The following is a 16,107-nucleotide window of genomic DNA, read 5'->3' as shown; positions in this document are numbered from 1 at the left end:
AAAGAAGCTCCGGGAGCGAGAGGCCGGGAGGCTGTGCGGAGTAAAGAGTGGCGTAGGATGTGGCAAAGCAGGGGGCCCATCACAGGGGCTCGCTGGATCACTCCGTCTGAGCCAAGTCACTTCGGGATGATACAATTAGCCATAGAATACGTGGCCAGATGGTGGAGGAGTCTCCCATTTTTATCTGCCCACCCGTACACTCGCGCCATGGAGAACCTCCACAGCAGCTTGGCGGCTTCCAGGGAGGCCTGCTTAATCTCCTCCTTCAGAAACTCTAGCCTCCTATCTTGGGCTTCAGTTCTCTCATCTGGAGGATGTGCCTCAATTAGGACAGCCTGGGCCTCCAGGAGCGTGAGTCGGGAGTCCTGATTCGCACGCTGGAGTTTGAGCTGGCCCGTGGCGAAGCCCCGGATGGTGGCCTTACCAGCCTCCCACAAGGTGCCAGGGGAGGGAACCGAGCCCTGATTAGTGGTGAAGTACTGGCACAGCTCATCACCCACTTGGTCCCTGAATTCCTTGTCCTGAAGAAACAAGGCGTTTAAGCGCCAGATCAGGCGGGATGATTCAGGGAGATTTCCTATCCTTATCAGGAGAGTGGTCCGATAGACCTCTGGGAAGGATGGTAATGTCCAAATTGCACAACAGTCCAGAGCCGGCACGAAAATCTAGTCTATTCGTCCATGCATGTGATGGGATGCCAATGTGTGGGTGTACAGGCGGGTCGTCGGGTGCCAAAGTCTCCAGGCATCCCCGAGACCCAGAGTGGCAGCCCAGTTCGACAGGAAGTTGGAGTAAGTGGTTCTGGAGGTTGATGGGGCCCTAGCAGTGTTAAGGTTGGGGTCCACACCTGCGTCAAAATCCCCCTCCAATGATGGTCAGCCCCTGGGGCATAGCAACCACCAGGGTGGCGAGACATCGAAGAGTGGAGGTCAGCGGGGGTGGGGGGGAGTATACAGAGAGCAGGTTTAGAGGCCGGTCCCCAAGGCACCCCACCAAAATAACGTTGCAGCCCTGACGGTTGTAGGTCACCTCACGCACCACGTATGGAAGGGCGCGGTGCACCAGGACGGTGACCCGTCTCGATCCATGACTGAAACCAGCATGCCAGACTCCACTATAGCCGTATCGCACCAGGAACGGACAGTGATTGCCTACCAGGTGGGTCTTTTGCAGCAACAAGAAATCTATGGTGTGGGCCTGGGCATAACACAGGATCGCTGTGTACTTAACCTTAACTAAAAGGCTATTAACATTCCAGGACACTATATGAAGCGACGCCACCCCAGCATGTGTGTCAGACATAGGGAAAACAGATAAGTGACCAGACACCCGGTGTGGATGAGAGGTGTGGGCGAAGAAGTGTACTTGCACGAGGCCAGGGATGTAGCTCTATAGTGCTGGACTTTGACACACTTGCATTGTAGCTGGAAAGGAGTGCTGATACAGTAAACAAAAGAAACAACTAAGAAACCGGGACAACGGTCCCCCCCCCCAATGCAACCCCGCCACCTTCCTATACTTCAGGAACAGAAGCATCTGTCGCCCTAACTAAAAACACAAGGAAAGTCCAAACTAAAAACGCTTGGCAATGGGGAATCCTGGAGGACCCCTCCTCACAGCAGTAACTCGGTCCTTGGAGTCTCTCTCCCCGGCAGCTCTGCTGGGCACTACCACGCCTCTGAAGCCTGATACTTCATTTTCAGGGTTCCAGCACAGCCTGACTCTGGTTCTTGCTCTGTGAGCATTCGTGATTCAGTGCTTAATTATTATTAGTGTGCCTGCTCTGAGTGTCTATTTTGCATTATTGTGCCTGCCGCTGTCTTTTTCTCTTGTTTTTCATCCCCCCTTTCTGTTTTTTCCCGCCGCCGCTGACCCGTGAGTCCTCCCCCCACCTCCCCACCTCCAAGCTGCACGTCCCTCCCCCCTCCCCTTCAAATGGCGGCCGCTGCGGGGAGCGCGTGTGAGTCCACAGACCTCGGTCCTTGGAGCTCTCTCTCCCCGGCAGCTCCGCTGTGCACTGCCGCGTCTCTGAAGCCTGATACTTCATTTTCAAGGTTTGAGCACAGCCTGACTCCGGTTCTCGCTCTGTGAGCATTCGTGACTTAGGTGCCTAATTATTATTATTGTGCCTGCTGCTGTTTTTCCTCTAGTTTTTATCCCCCCTTCTGGTTTTTCCTTCCACCGCCGCTGACCTGTGACTCCTCCCCCTACCTCCCAACTCCCGCCTCCCAGCTGCACGTCCCTCCCCCTCCCCTTCAACTGGCATTCACTGCGGGGGAGAGTGTGTGAGTTCACAGATCTCAGGCCTTGGAGCTCACTCTCCCCGGCAGCTTCGCTGTGCACTGCCGTGCCTCTGAATCCTGATACTTCATTTTCAGGGATCGAGCACAGCCTGACTCCGGTTCTCGCTCTGTGAGCATTTGTGATGTGAGTGCTTAATTATTAGTAGTGTGTCTGTTCTGAGTGTTTATTTTGCATTATTGTGCCTGCCGCTGTTTTTCCTCTTGTTTTTCATCCCCCTTCTGGTCTTTCCCGACGCCGCTGACCCGTGACTCCTCCACCTACCTACCCGCTCCCACCTCCCAGCTTCACATTCCTCCTACCTCCCCTTCAAATGGCGACCGCTGCGCAGTCGTGCTACTGGCGCACCTAAGGCAAGCCCGTCAGCGCCCGTCCGCGACCTGACCGCGACCAGCGCCAGAAACCCTGGTTCTCCCAGGCCTCACCACTTTGACTCAACCACCCTCCACGCACTCAACCCCGGAAGACACGCCGACTGCGTAAGATCCTTGCCGAACACCACCCAGGGACCATTCTCATGCCTACCCTGCCGCAGAGTTTTCACCATCAACACCACCCCCACTACTGCTGAAGTACCTCTTGACGCATGCACCTCCATCACCCTGACATGCATGCTCCTCATTGTACGCTCCCTTCACTGACACGCCTTAGAGATCTGGGACCTGATCGACACCCTCTCGCCCGACGCCACCTTCTTTATAGAAACCTGGACCAACGCCTCCTCCGACCCGGACATCGCCACGGCCAAACCCGACGTCTACAAAATCCAGAAAAAAGACCACCACCAATGCCCAGGAGGAGGACACGCCATCGCACACAAAACCCCCCTCCAACTCTCCACCTCCAGCATGAGCGACTTCCACTCCAACTCGGAACACTTCAACTACCAGATCCAGACCAGCCCCAGAACCACTCTACGCGGGACCCTTATCTACAGACCTCCGGGACCTCGCACCCAATCCACAACAACCATTGCCGAGCTCGCCGCACCCCACGTCTTCACCTCCATGGACAACATTCTACTCGGGGGCCTGAACTTCCACCTCGACAACTGCAACGGCCCTGGCTCGAACACTCTCCTCGACAACCTCGCCACCCTTGGTCTGAAGCAGTTGGTCAACACGCCCACTCACAAAGCTGGATACAACCTCAACCCTATATTTGCGGGAGGAACTAACGTCTGCTTTACCCACACTACTCAGCCCCTCTGGACGGACCACCACTGCGTCCACTTCATGTTCAACACCACCTCCGCACCCCAGCCCGCGCCACAACCACCACGAAGGAACTGGAGCAAGGTCACAGAGGAACTCCTCAGCACCACCCTCCTCCAGGACCCCCCCATAGCCACGACCAACACCAATTCCACAGCCACAGAATTTCACCGCTGGATCTGCCGCTGTGCCGACATGCTCGCAACTCTCCGCCACCCCACCAAACAATGCCTTTCGAAGGCCACCTGGTTCACCACAGAACTACAAGAAGCCAGACGCTCTTGCCGATCACTAGAGAAAACCTGGCAAAACCAGAAAACCACAGAAGCACGGAACAACCACAGAAGCGCCATGAAGAAATACCACCAGCGCATATGAGACACCAAACGGACCTTTATAAGAGACAAAGTCCAGACCAACGCAGCCAACGCCAAGGAGCTTTCAACGTCATACAACAGTTCTCAAAACCCCCCAGCGAATCCTCACACCTTCCCAGGAACTCTGCGACATGCTCAGATTATACTTCCACCTGAAGATCAAGGCCCTCTACGATAACTTAAGCAAACCGCCAACAGAAAACACCCCCCACCCCCAACGTGCCCGACAAGCCTATCGGCATGGCCTGGGAACCCACCACCGCTGAACACATCGCTGCCACCATGAAGAAAACCCACTTAGGAACCCCAACGTCACCTGCCCACCGCACATATTCCACATGGCCCCCACCACGATCGGACCTGAACTAGGACTCATCATCAACGCCTCCTTCAGGTCCGGCATCTTCCCAGAAGACTGGAAGTGGACAGAGGTTAAACCCCTCCTCAAGAAACCCACTGCCGACCCAACTGACCTAAAAAACGACGGACCCATCTCTCACCTCCACTTCCTAGCCAAAGTCACCGAGAGAGTCGTGACCGCCCAGCTGTCTCCATCCTAGACGCCTCCCAGTCTGGATTCCACAGCAACTACAGCACCAAGACCGCCCTCCTCGCCGCAACGGACGACATCCGCAGGCTACTAGACCAGGGACACACTGCAGCCCTCATCCTTCTAGACCTCTCCGCAGCCTTCGACACCGTTTCACATTGCACTCTCGTAGCCAAACTTCACAACGCGGGAATACAAGGAGCCGCCCTCGACATGGACTCAGCATTGTATCCTACGTCGACGACACCCAGCTCATCCTCTCACTCACGAAGAACCCCAAAGACACCAGACTCTGCTTCCTGGAAGGAATGAAGAATGTGGCAGCCTGGATGAAGCACAGCTGCTTGAAGCTCAACTCAGAGAAGACCAAGATCCTCATCCTCAGACCCCACACCTCCACCTGGGACGACACCTGGTGGCCCCCCGCCCTCGGAAACATCCTCGACTCCTCCCTCTCCATGAACCGCCAGATCAACACCGTTACCTCCGCTAGCTTCAACTGCCTGCACATCCTCCACAAAATCTTCATGTGGATCTCCCCCGACTGCAGAAAGACCGTCACCCACGCACTCATAACCAGCAGACTGGACTATGGCAACACCCTATATGCCGGAATCAACCGAACTCTACTACACAGACTCCAAACCATCCAGAATGCCGCAGCCAGACTCATCCTCAGAACACCTCGCCACAAACACATGACCCAACACCTACGAGACCTCCACTGGCTCCGCGTCGAGAAAAGGGTCACATTCAAACTCAGAACCCATGCCTACAAATCCCTCTACAAATCGGACCTAAATACCTCATCAAGAGTGTTTCCTTCCACGTACCCAAGAGGAACCTATGCTCCACCAACCACGCCCTGGTTGAGGTCCCCCTTATCTGCAGATACAGAACAGGCGGGAGAGCCTTCTCCCACATCACAGCCAAGACCTGGATCGAGCTACCTGCGAACATCAGACACTCCCAGACCCTGCACATATTCAGGAAGGACCTCAAGAGTTGCCTCTTCGACTGACCCGGAGCTGCCCCCCAGCGCCTTGAGACCCTCACGGGTGAGTAACGCGCTTTACAAACATCTGATTGATTGATGTTCAGTGTCAATGTCCCTCAGTAAATAGAGTGCTACAAGTTGAAGCGCAGCCTCAGAGTTGCAGAACTGTCTGTAGCCGGAAGATCGTAGTGGACTCAGGAAGCCCCTGTGTCAAGAATCGGACTACGGGAGAGGTCCGTTTGCACCAAATCCAACATCGGTGGGTGGGGCGCGGCATTCCCGGGATCCAATCGACCCGAGGAGCCAGCCCTCCGTCCAGCGTGAGGATCTCCTGGGACCGTTCCAGACATCAGATGATGAGAGGGCCCCAATGGTGAGTCCGAATGGGCCCGTCTCAGGCCCTTCTTCTGTGTGAGTGATTAAGCTGTGGTTGTGGGATAGGCAGCCTCGGCAGGAGCCTCCGACGTCCCCTCAGGTGGATGGACTCTGGGTGTTGAGCCTTATGGGCTCTCCTCCGTTACCCATGCCCAGGCCTCCTCCGGCGAATCAAAGAAAAGGGTCTTGTTCTGGAACACAACCCGGAGGCGGGCCTGGAAGAGGAGCCTGTACTGGAGGTTGAGGGCATGTATCTTTTGTTTAACCTCGCCAAACAAGCGACTTTGGCTCTGGACCCCTCGAGTATAGTCTGGGAAGGTCATGATCGTCTGACCTTCATCGTCGAAGCCCGCTGCTTGCGGGCTTCGGCCAGAATGGAGTCTCGGTCCCTAAAGTTAAGGATCCGCAGTATTATCGGTCTATGGGGTGCGCCCGGTGGAGTTTTGGGTGCAAGAGAGCAATGTGCTCTCTCACCTGTGAACCACTGGGAGAGGGAACCCTCAGGCATCCATGAGTGCAACCAGCGTTCGGTGAAGTCAGCTGCCCGGCCCTGTTCTTCACGTTCCGTAAACCCCACCAGGCAGAGGTTGTCCCGTCTGGACCTGTTTTCGGCATCTTTGGCCCGCTGATGTGTGGAAAATGACCATGTATATGTATATAAGCGGCGTTCATTTGTGTTCACCATACCCCTCTCTGTAAGCAGAACGAATACCGCGAAGCATTGACTGCATCATCCCGCCAGCGTAGGCCCATGCACGCACGTACGGGACAGCCATTTTTAGGCACCATGGCCTCTCTGCCCGTTTGTTAAATCCCCAGCACCCCCGCGCATTGAACACCCCCGCTCTCTCATGCATAGACCATAAAACCCTCTTCCTCTGCGCGACCCTACTCTGGAAGTGACACCCCCGCCTGGCCCACACCCCCTGTATTTCCCCTCAGGAACACCCTTCTCCTCTTCTGACGACCCCCCCCCGAGCTACACCTGGCCTCTCAACCCGGTCCCAAGTCATAAGACCAAGCCTCGTGGATGTACACCCCCCCCCCTTTTTATTGCCCAGCATAACAAAACGTGATACACCAACCGAAGTGCCCGATCTTATCGCCTGCCCAACCTTTGATCTGATCACCCCCTCTTGCCCTTGTGTCCTGTTGGAATGTCCGGCTGCGAGATCACAATCACTTGTTACATTCGGGAGGGGGAACGACATCCGAGCGACTGGTATGGGAATAGGCCTGAAGCTGGGATTCCAAACATGCCTTTGCGTACTTCAAAGTGTCTTTATTGCAATAAGGAATGTTTGGTAAACTAGTTCCACTCGGACCATTTATTAGAGGTAGATCATCTGGCTCAACCGGAGGACACCCCTAATAAAAAGGACATATGTAAAATACGAAGTAATCGCCGTATCCTGTTAACAGAAACTTCAGCATGAAACACACTAGAAAAGGAAGGAAAAAGAAATCGAACAAAATCAGTAGGCCACTGATGAGTTTTTGACTTCGCTAGAAATGAGAAACGTTAGAAACAGCCCGCAATAAGAAACATGAAGGTGGTGAAAGAAGCCAAGCTTGACATCACGGCAGCCACGAGGTAGCTAGGCTCCGCCGCCCCTCACAGCTCCAAACATGTCTGTCCCACCGCCCGCCACGCCCAATAACGGTAACATGATATAGATACAAGTCAGCAGATACCTACCCCCATTCCAGAAGCTCCCGAAGTGCAACAGGCCCACGGTTACGCCCATCCGGAAGATGAGGCCTCGACACGTGCAGGGCGGGGCCCGGCTAACCGCCACCAGCAGGAGAGGTCGTGGGATGGTCGGCCCGGAATGTACTGGTCCTCCCATCCTCTTCTGGCGCCCTGCAGGCCACGGGGCGGGGGGATGTCTTGCTTCTGCCTCTGACCCCCTCCTCTCTCATCGCCTGGTCCGGCCATCACGAATATCAGAGCCGGGAAACGGCGTGGGGTGCGCTGGGAGGGAGAGGTGGCGCGGACGAGCCTCTCCCACCTCCCCAGGTGGAGGCTCCCGGCTGCACCCCCAACGCTCCACTCACCCGACAAGGGCTTGTCCACTCTTGCGGTGTAGCGACGCTCCACTCACCCGACAAGGGCTCGTCCACTCTTGCGGTGTAGCGACGCTCCACTCACCCGACAAGGGCTCGTCCACTCTTGCGGTGTATCGGCGCTCCACTCACCCAGCGGGGTCTCGTCCACTGTTGCGGTGCAACGACGCTTCGCCCGAACCAGCCGAGCTCTCGAAATGGGCAGTCGACCCTGCAGGAGCGGACCCGGCGTGAAAGGATGGCCCGGTCGCTTGTCAGCTAAGAAATGAGTCCCATGACCAGAAGTGTTCTCCTCGACTTTGAAGATTCTATGAGAGCCGCGGGGGGTCCCCGACCCCCCCCCCGCAGACACCCTCGATGGGGAATGACTGCCATGATCACCCACGGAATGACCAAGATGTAGCCACGAGACGATGGCGCTCTCATGCCGGCGCCAGCCTCAGTGTGAATGACTAAAATCCTGCGACTACCAATTTGATCAGTTCCGGTGGGACACCAGTATGACCCGGTAGGAAAGATTGTTGCCTCCCTCCCCCTTTTTTTGACTGATGGTTCATATCGCCAGTCCCTTCTGTTGCCCTTTTACGAAAACTATTTGGACTGCCGAAAAGAGGTTCTGGTCCAACCACGAGTTGGTGGAGACATTTTGACTATACTTGGATATGCCTGACCTCACCCAAAATGGCGCCGGTACAAATGAAACTCTCAACTCCTTGTTGTGTCCCGATTGCTCAGCCTTGATATGTATGCAGTTTATAGCACATGGCGGGAGGGGATGGGTACTGATTATATGTTCGGACAATGAATTGATATGGGACGGGTACTGATTATATGTTCGGACAATGAATTGATATGGGATGGGTACTGATTGAACATCCGGACAATGAATTGATGTTAAGTTTTGGGGCATCATGTTATTGAAAGTTCGAATTTTCGACACTTATGGTACTTGCTCACAATGAATTTTCGATACGATTTTATTGCACTTGTCGCACTTTTATTATGAAATCACCGACTCCGCTACGCTTTCCATGAATAAATATCCCCTCATGCACAGTTCCAGTCTGCTCCGTGGCCGGCCCACGGGGTTGTAGGCCCGTATTTGTGCCCCGACATTTTTAATTAAAGGTTTTTGAAAAAGCAAACGTAATTGTAGTGCTTAGATTGGTAAGTTTCAAATGAATGGCTACTGTCTCCGAGATAAGTGAAATGTAGGTGACATGAAACAGCTCGATTAAAGTTGAAGGTTAAAAAGCCTGGTACACCGAAAACATTGCAAATATGAATGGTCCAGGCTTTGTTATATGTGTTTTTTCATCTTTGTGCGACATAAAGCAATCAATAAAGATCCCGGTATTTAACCTCTACCTTATATGCCACTGGTAGCAGGGAAGTTGTTTTAGATGCCCCTAAGCCACCCCGAAGGAATGCCACCAGGCCCCCTAGTATGAACGAAAACGACCCTGTACCACTGTAGACCATCCCTCTTCCTCGGAGGAGAGCACGAGTTCACCCCCACTCTACACCGACTGCCCTTTTGTTTTGACCCTTCCCTGCACACGATCTGAAATGCCACGCTCGAGTGATCCATGCAAATACACAGACCATCAAAAATTATCTCTTCCGCGCTACTGGTCCCCCTGGACTTAAACACCGAGATGGTAGGGACTGCATCCCGTGGAGATAGGCCGAGTATGTGGTAGGTAAAAACATTTTCGGGTTTTTGGGCGCTGATGTGTTTTAAAACGCTGCCCCCGCCCCTTCTTTTTCCCTTCTTTCCGCAGGTCACATCGGAACGTCGATTAAAGTACGGAGAAGTGATGATCGAACGGCCGATGGAATGGGGAAAAGGGGTCCAAACATGGTGCCTATACATGACGAACAAACAAAGATATAGCACTCCCTTACTTAGAAATGACCATTTCTCTCTCTGAACCCAGCAACTGGGAGGGTGGTCTGAAGCAGAAACTTGACGGGTTATTACAGTATGACAAAATATGACTCCAACCGGCACCCCAAATAATGCAACCAAGAATGATGTGCACCAATGTATAAATTCATACGTTTAACTAAATAGGGAAAGGTTAAGGAATATTCCGGGGTGAGGTTTACCTAAGCACCACCCGCCTGGAAGACTAGGAATGTTGTCAATGTTTAAAATGTACCACCTCCTTCCTGCACCCTCAATAGACATATAGCTAAGCTGCCTCATTGTTCTCCCGACTGATGCCCTCCGTTGCCTCAGCCTGGAAAACCATTCGCCAGAAAAGAAAAAAAAAAAAAAGAGAGAGAAGAAGAAGAAAAAAAAAATGAGTCAAAGATCCCACCGGGAGCATTAGCCCGACCAGGTTAATTCCCGATCAATTGGCAGAGGTGTAACTATTTGCAACCGAGGCCACCCGCAAAGGCAGCCAACGATAAGAAAGAAGAAAAGGGTAAAAAGCTCAGTCCCCAGATGGATTAAGTAGGATACTAAGAATGCGCAGCATGCAGGTAGAACTCTTTTCGGCCAGAAACTGTTCTATATTTCGTCTTGGATTTTTGTATGTAATACATGTACTGTCTCCCCCGCCTGAATTTGTGTGTGCGTAATATATGGATCTACGTCGTCCCTCAGCCTGTGTTTCTCTATAACTTGGCCCCTGCTATTCTGTGTTGTGTGCGCACTAAATGGCCTATTATTGTACACGTTTCTCTCTCTCTCTCTCTCTCTCTCTCTCTCTCTCTCTCTCTCCATGTCGTACGTGTACCGAATAGTTCGTTTAGAATGCGGACGACTCTCTCTCTCTCTCTGAGGGTCTCCCTGTTCCCTCTTCCTTTGTGTGGTAACATTGTGCCCCGCCGGCACCAGCCTAATTGGTTTTTTAACACAAAGGTGTTCGGGGAAAATTGACAGGAACTAAAACGATTGTAACTTGCCATATTACTACCGCTCCTTTCTGCAAAATGATGGAACTTGAATTGGCAAAGAAGGAAAGGACAGGTAAGACGACTGATGTCCCCTAATCTGGCCTTTTTATAGGGGGACTATACGTCAATGGCTTTCTGTTTTTCAGTTTGTTAGAAACACAATCCCCAAATGCACAGATTGCACCACCTCTCTGCACCCAAGTACGGATGTCCAAAGCGTCCTCGCTTCTCCCGATTGACCCCAGCTCCATATCAGCTTTCCCCAAATTATAACTGATGACCCTGATTAACCGTCGCTCTCCGTGAAAAGAATGTTTAGCCTCTGTCCCTCTCTCATGACGATAGTATCCCCCCCCCCCCTGTTTGCAAGAGTTAGCCGACCCTGAAGGGAAATGTAAAGCTGTCAGGACTTGGGTTAGAAAGGCGAGTCTCTACCGAAGGCCAATTTCGAGATCGATAGAATACACAGTCGATAGGAGTCTGACTTCTCTCCATATACGTCACGAATGAACGCCAAATAGACGTACGAATTCAGTAGAAATGCCCTCCTACATACTCCATAGTGATAACTTCTGACCGTGACCGATGAACATATCCCCCAACTACTTAGGATTGGGGACGGAATTGAAATGTATAAATGTCTTCTCCTGCCGGTTCTCTAAAGCTTGTTTTGTACCCATTCAAGGATACACAATCACCGGAGGAGAGGGATCGGATGTGAAGCTCAGCCTGGCCACAGATCACGAAGCACATGTGACCTCGACCAAAGGTGGAGCCGCAGAGCAACGAGACGCGGGACGAGGCACCACTCTCAAACACGGAAGATAAAAGGATGAAGGGCTGCCTTGAAGCCCACTGTTTTGCTGACCCACTTGTGCCAGAAGTCCCCCGCCCCTCTGAGCCCGATCAATGGGCCTGCCTGCTTGTTATCCTTTGCTCCCTTGGTTTGTTTCAAAGATCTGATCCCACTCCGCCCTCTCTTCCCTCGATCATCCAACAACACCACCCTTTTCCGCATGAATTTTGACTCAGAAAAGAAGAACAGCATTTAGGTAGAATAGGGTTTTGCCACGGAAGGAGAAAGAAGTGCAGGTGCCCAGCAGGAGGCACCCCTAAGAAGATTAGTTAGGAAACAGGACTGTGGTCTAACAGCAGAGGACAGATCGCACCCTGCAACGTGTAAGGTTGGATCCGAGCTGGACCTATAGCTCCACCGCCGGTGCTCAACAGCGCCAACGGAAGAAGACAGACTACTAGAGCCTACCAGTGATGGCTCGCTGCTAAAAAGACACTGTGTCGAAGACATCCACCCCCCCTTTTCCTTTGACTGATTGCTTGTATTGAACTGAATTCCTCCCTCAACCACTGTGCATTGCTTTCAACATGTTTTTTTCACTTTTTACTGTACGTTGATACCACCGGAGAGAAAGTCAGAATATGGTTCTATAATGTGTCGGAGCTTTTCCTTGCTTGACCCCGACTGAGTAGTATACCGATCTCTAGACTTGTATGTATAACCCAACAAATGTAACCTCATATGTACTGCATCTCGTCTATTGCATCGACTGCGCATGGTTATACGCAATCCGCCAGTATTGACAAACGCTATTTCATTGACCACACATGTCTATATGTACACCCCGTCAGTTATGATAAACACGGAAATTAACTAACTTATGTTAAAAAGCGGCGACTGTGGAAAATGACCATGTATATGTACATAAGCGGCGTTCATTTGTGTTCACCATACCCCTCTCTGTAAGCAGAACGAATACCGCGAACCATTGACTGCATCATCCCGCCAGCGTAGGCCCATGCACACACGTACGCGACAGCCATTTTTAGGCACCATGGCCTCTCTGCCCGTTTGTTAAATCCCCAGCACCCCCCGCGCATTGAACACCCCAGCTCTCTCATGCATAGACCATAAAACCCTCTTCCTCTGCGCGACCCTACTCTGGAAGTGACACCCCCGCCTGGCCCACACCCCCTGTATTTCCCCTCAATAACACCCTTCTCCTCTTCTGACGATCCCCCCCCCCAGCTACACCTGGCCTCTCGACCCGGTCCCAAGTCATAAGACCAAGCCTCGTGGATGTACACCCCCCCCCAGCATAACAAAACGTGATACACCAACCGAAGTGCCCGATCTTATCGCCTGCCCAACCTTTGATCTGATCACCCCCTCTTGCCCTCGTGTCCTGTTGGAATGTCCAGATGCGAGATCACAATCACTTGTTACATTCGGGAGGGGGAACGACATCCGAGCGACTGGTATGGGAATAGGCCTGAAGCTGGGATTCCAAACCTGCCTTTGCGTACTTCAAAGTGTCTTTATTGCAATAAGGAATGTTTGTGCATCATAAACCTGTGTATAAAAGACGAAGCCTCAGAGAAACTTGTGAGAGCACCTCTTGAAGACACTGTGTGCGTGTCCGAAATGACAGGCTCTCCTCATGAGAAATAAAACTCTGTTCTTGCGTCCCTGCTTCCAGCGCCTGTCTCTTTATTTGGTAACTGTTCAGGATGGGAACTAAGAGGCGTCTTGTGCCAGCAGCCTGGGCATCGGTTGTAATTTGGGCTGATTTTACTCAGGTGGAGCTCCTGAGCACGGGACTGGAGGCGAGCGATCGGTTCCTGGAGTTGGTGGACATCATCCTCTTCGGTGGATAAACAGGATTCTGTCTCCTTAATCCGGGACGTTGCGTTGCGGAGGTCTTGCCGGATAAGGGGCATGTCGATCCGGACTTCCGCAATCTTGCTCTCCACCGAGGATTGCGAGGTTTGTATGGCCTGAAGGATAGTGGTTAAGTCTGTAGTGGAAGGGGGGTGTCTTTGTCCGCAGTTTCTATGGTTGCCCCAAGGTCCGTGGTGGTGTACCTATCGATTTGGACTGTGTGGCGGGGGTTTTGGTGCCCCGGTTTCTGCCCATTGTTGTCACTAAGCAAGGCTAGATGTCCAAGCGGCCCTCTGACATTCAGGCGGGCTGAAGAAGAAGAGGAGGATGTGAGGAGAGGGGAGGGTAGCCACCCACCCCCCACAGTCCGACCGATGGCCGAGTCTCACCCCAAGCAGAGCCCCTCAGAACCCCATGTGAGAATTCAAGCATAGAGACCCCTGAAGTAGCCAGAGCAGGATGAGGGGCGGCGGAGGTGATCAGAGGAGAGATGGGACCCCGTGCCTCCCGCTGCCCAATGTGACGGCCGAACCCCCAAGAGGTATCTGCCCACCGCAAGGCCTCAGTTGCACACCAGCGGTTCCACCGTAGCCCCAGGGAAGGAGGCTATCCCTCAGCCCCTTGCGACTATCTGGCTTAACAGGCTATAGGAGACAGGCCCTTGTACCCACACCTGGCAAGGGTTACAGCCCAGCGGCACACACCGAAAGCAACATCACAGGAGCCAGTCCCGAGGTCAGCAGCAGGGGCCTCTGTAATGGAAGGCCTATGGTCAGCACCCGCAGCCACAGGAGCAAGTCAGAAGCACGGGGCGGTGGAGGAGGTCTTCTCCCAGGACCTCATGCCGCTCGTTGCCTGCGGCTGGTTCCACCCCCCCTTGGGTACTTCGTCTCGCCAGAAGTATCTCAATGGCCCCAGGCCAAAAGGGCAGAATCGGGCTATGGGACCCGCCGGGAGCCAGACTGGCACCGCGGGAGCAAGGCAGGTGAGTGGGAGCAGCAGGGGGCCAGACCCCATGCCGCATAATCCGGCAGCCAGTCCACCAGCCCAGCGGTCAGCCCAAAGTGCACGGGGCCCCTCGCAACGCAGTCCCAGCCCCCCACCGCCGGGCACTCACCAGAACACCAGGTCCGCTGTGCACTGGATCCCAGACAGCCCCTACGGCAGACGTGTGAGCCACAGAGCGCCAGCCGCAGCCGGCTCACAGCCGATGTCAGTATCCGATCCCCGCCGCCCGAAATGGCGGCATGCACCACAGCTGCGCTGCAGGGGAGCCAGCGGACCAGTCCCGGGTGCCTCTAGCCGCCTCCACTCACAGCCAAAACCTCATGCCAGGGAGGCCAAACCCAACACTAAGCGGGGCAGGAATACGTTGGCAACAGGCCGCAGAGTCCCGGCTGGCCGGGTGAGGGGAATGCAGGCGGGCATCCTGCTCGCCCAGGGGGTTCCTCGGTCCACCATCTACAGGTTGCTTGCCATATCCCCAGAGGCCATCCTTGCCATCAGGGGCACGATAGTGCGAGCCCGGGCAGCTCACCCCCAATGAGTTCGGGTGCCACGAGTCAGGGCACTGAGGCCGCCATCTTATAAGTGAAGGCACCCGACAGGCTCGCCGAGTTCAGAGACGCAGGATCACGGGGTGCCCCACGGCTAGAAATTGATGCCAGGAGTTGCAGCAATGGGTTGGCAGTGATTCCTTAGGCTGGATGGCTGCAGGGACAGGCGGATCTTGGGCGGATGGCGGAGGAGTCCAGGAGCCCTCTCAGAGTGCGACCGCCATCCTGGTTCACTAAGCCACGCCCCCAAGTCAGATTTTATATTACAATTTTAGAAATGACACTTTTAAAAAGTTGTGATTTTCCCAAAAGTGTCCAACTGTCATCTGACCTCTGATGACCCCCCTTTGATGAAAAGTGTATTGCTACCACAGTGGACAAAGAGCTCTGGGCGTGGGGCGGTGTTCTCCTCCCTTGACAGGATGGCCTGGGGGCTGTATCCAACCCTCCACCCACAGGCTGGCACTTGGGATACATGTGGACCCCATAGACCTCTTCTCTGAACTCTCCTGGGCTTGTGAAAAATCCAAAGAAGAGGTTTCCTGCTGCTGTCTGAAGAACCCAAAGGACCGCTGGACCTGCCTGCCTTGAACCCAGGGCCCTAGAAGCGGTTCCAAGTGTCAGCTGATTAACCTTCTGTTTGAGCTACAGTTGCACAACAAGCTTTCAGAGGCCTCCCTCTCTGCAACTGCCCAGCTGACCATTTACAACCTGTTGGACCCTGCTGCTGGCCCCAGCTGGAGGGAGGCCTAACCTCCAAGTAGTGACCCCCAGATTCTGTATCCTTGGCTGGTGTTAGAGTGTGCTCCTCCTGTTTCCAAATTGCAAGACGTGGGACTTAGAAATGTTTTACCAATTTTCTGTCTAGAGAACCAACAGAGTCAGGGTTAGCAGTCAAAGCCACAGCTATCAGTGTTGAATTGCTAGTCAGCCTCAACTTGGCATTTTGCCCCGCTGAAATAGAACTGACTTCCAGAAGAGTTTCTAAGTCTGAACATAGAGGGCTTCACCCCGACTGATGCGAGCAGCATCAGATCAGTGTTGAGAGCACTGTCTGCGGACTTCGCCTGCTTGTACCTTTCC

This window comes from Lissotriton vulgaris, unplaced genomic scaffold (genome assembly GCF_964263255.1).
Source record: "Lissotriton vulgaris unplaced genomic scaffold, aLisVul1.2 SCAFFOLD_1540, whole genome shotgun sequence".
In the NCBI taxonomy this organism is placed as follows: domain Eukaryota; kingdom Metazoa; phylum Chordata; class Amphibia; order Caudata; family Salamandridae; genus Lissotriton; species Lissotriton vulgaris.
The sequence above is the reverse complement of the archived record's forward strand: the minus strand, read 5'-3'. Positions refer to the sequence as shown.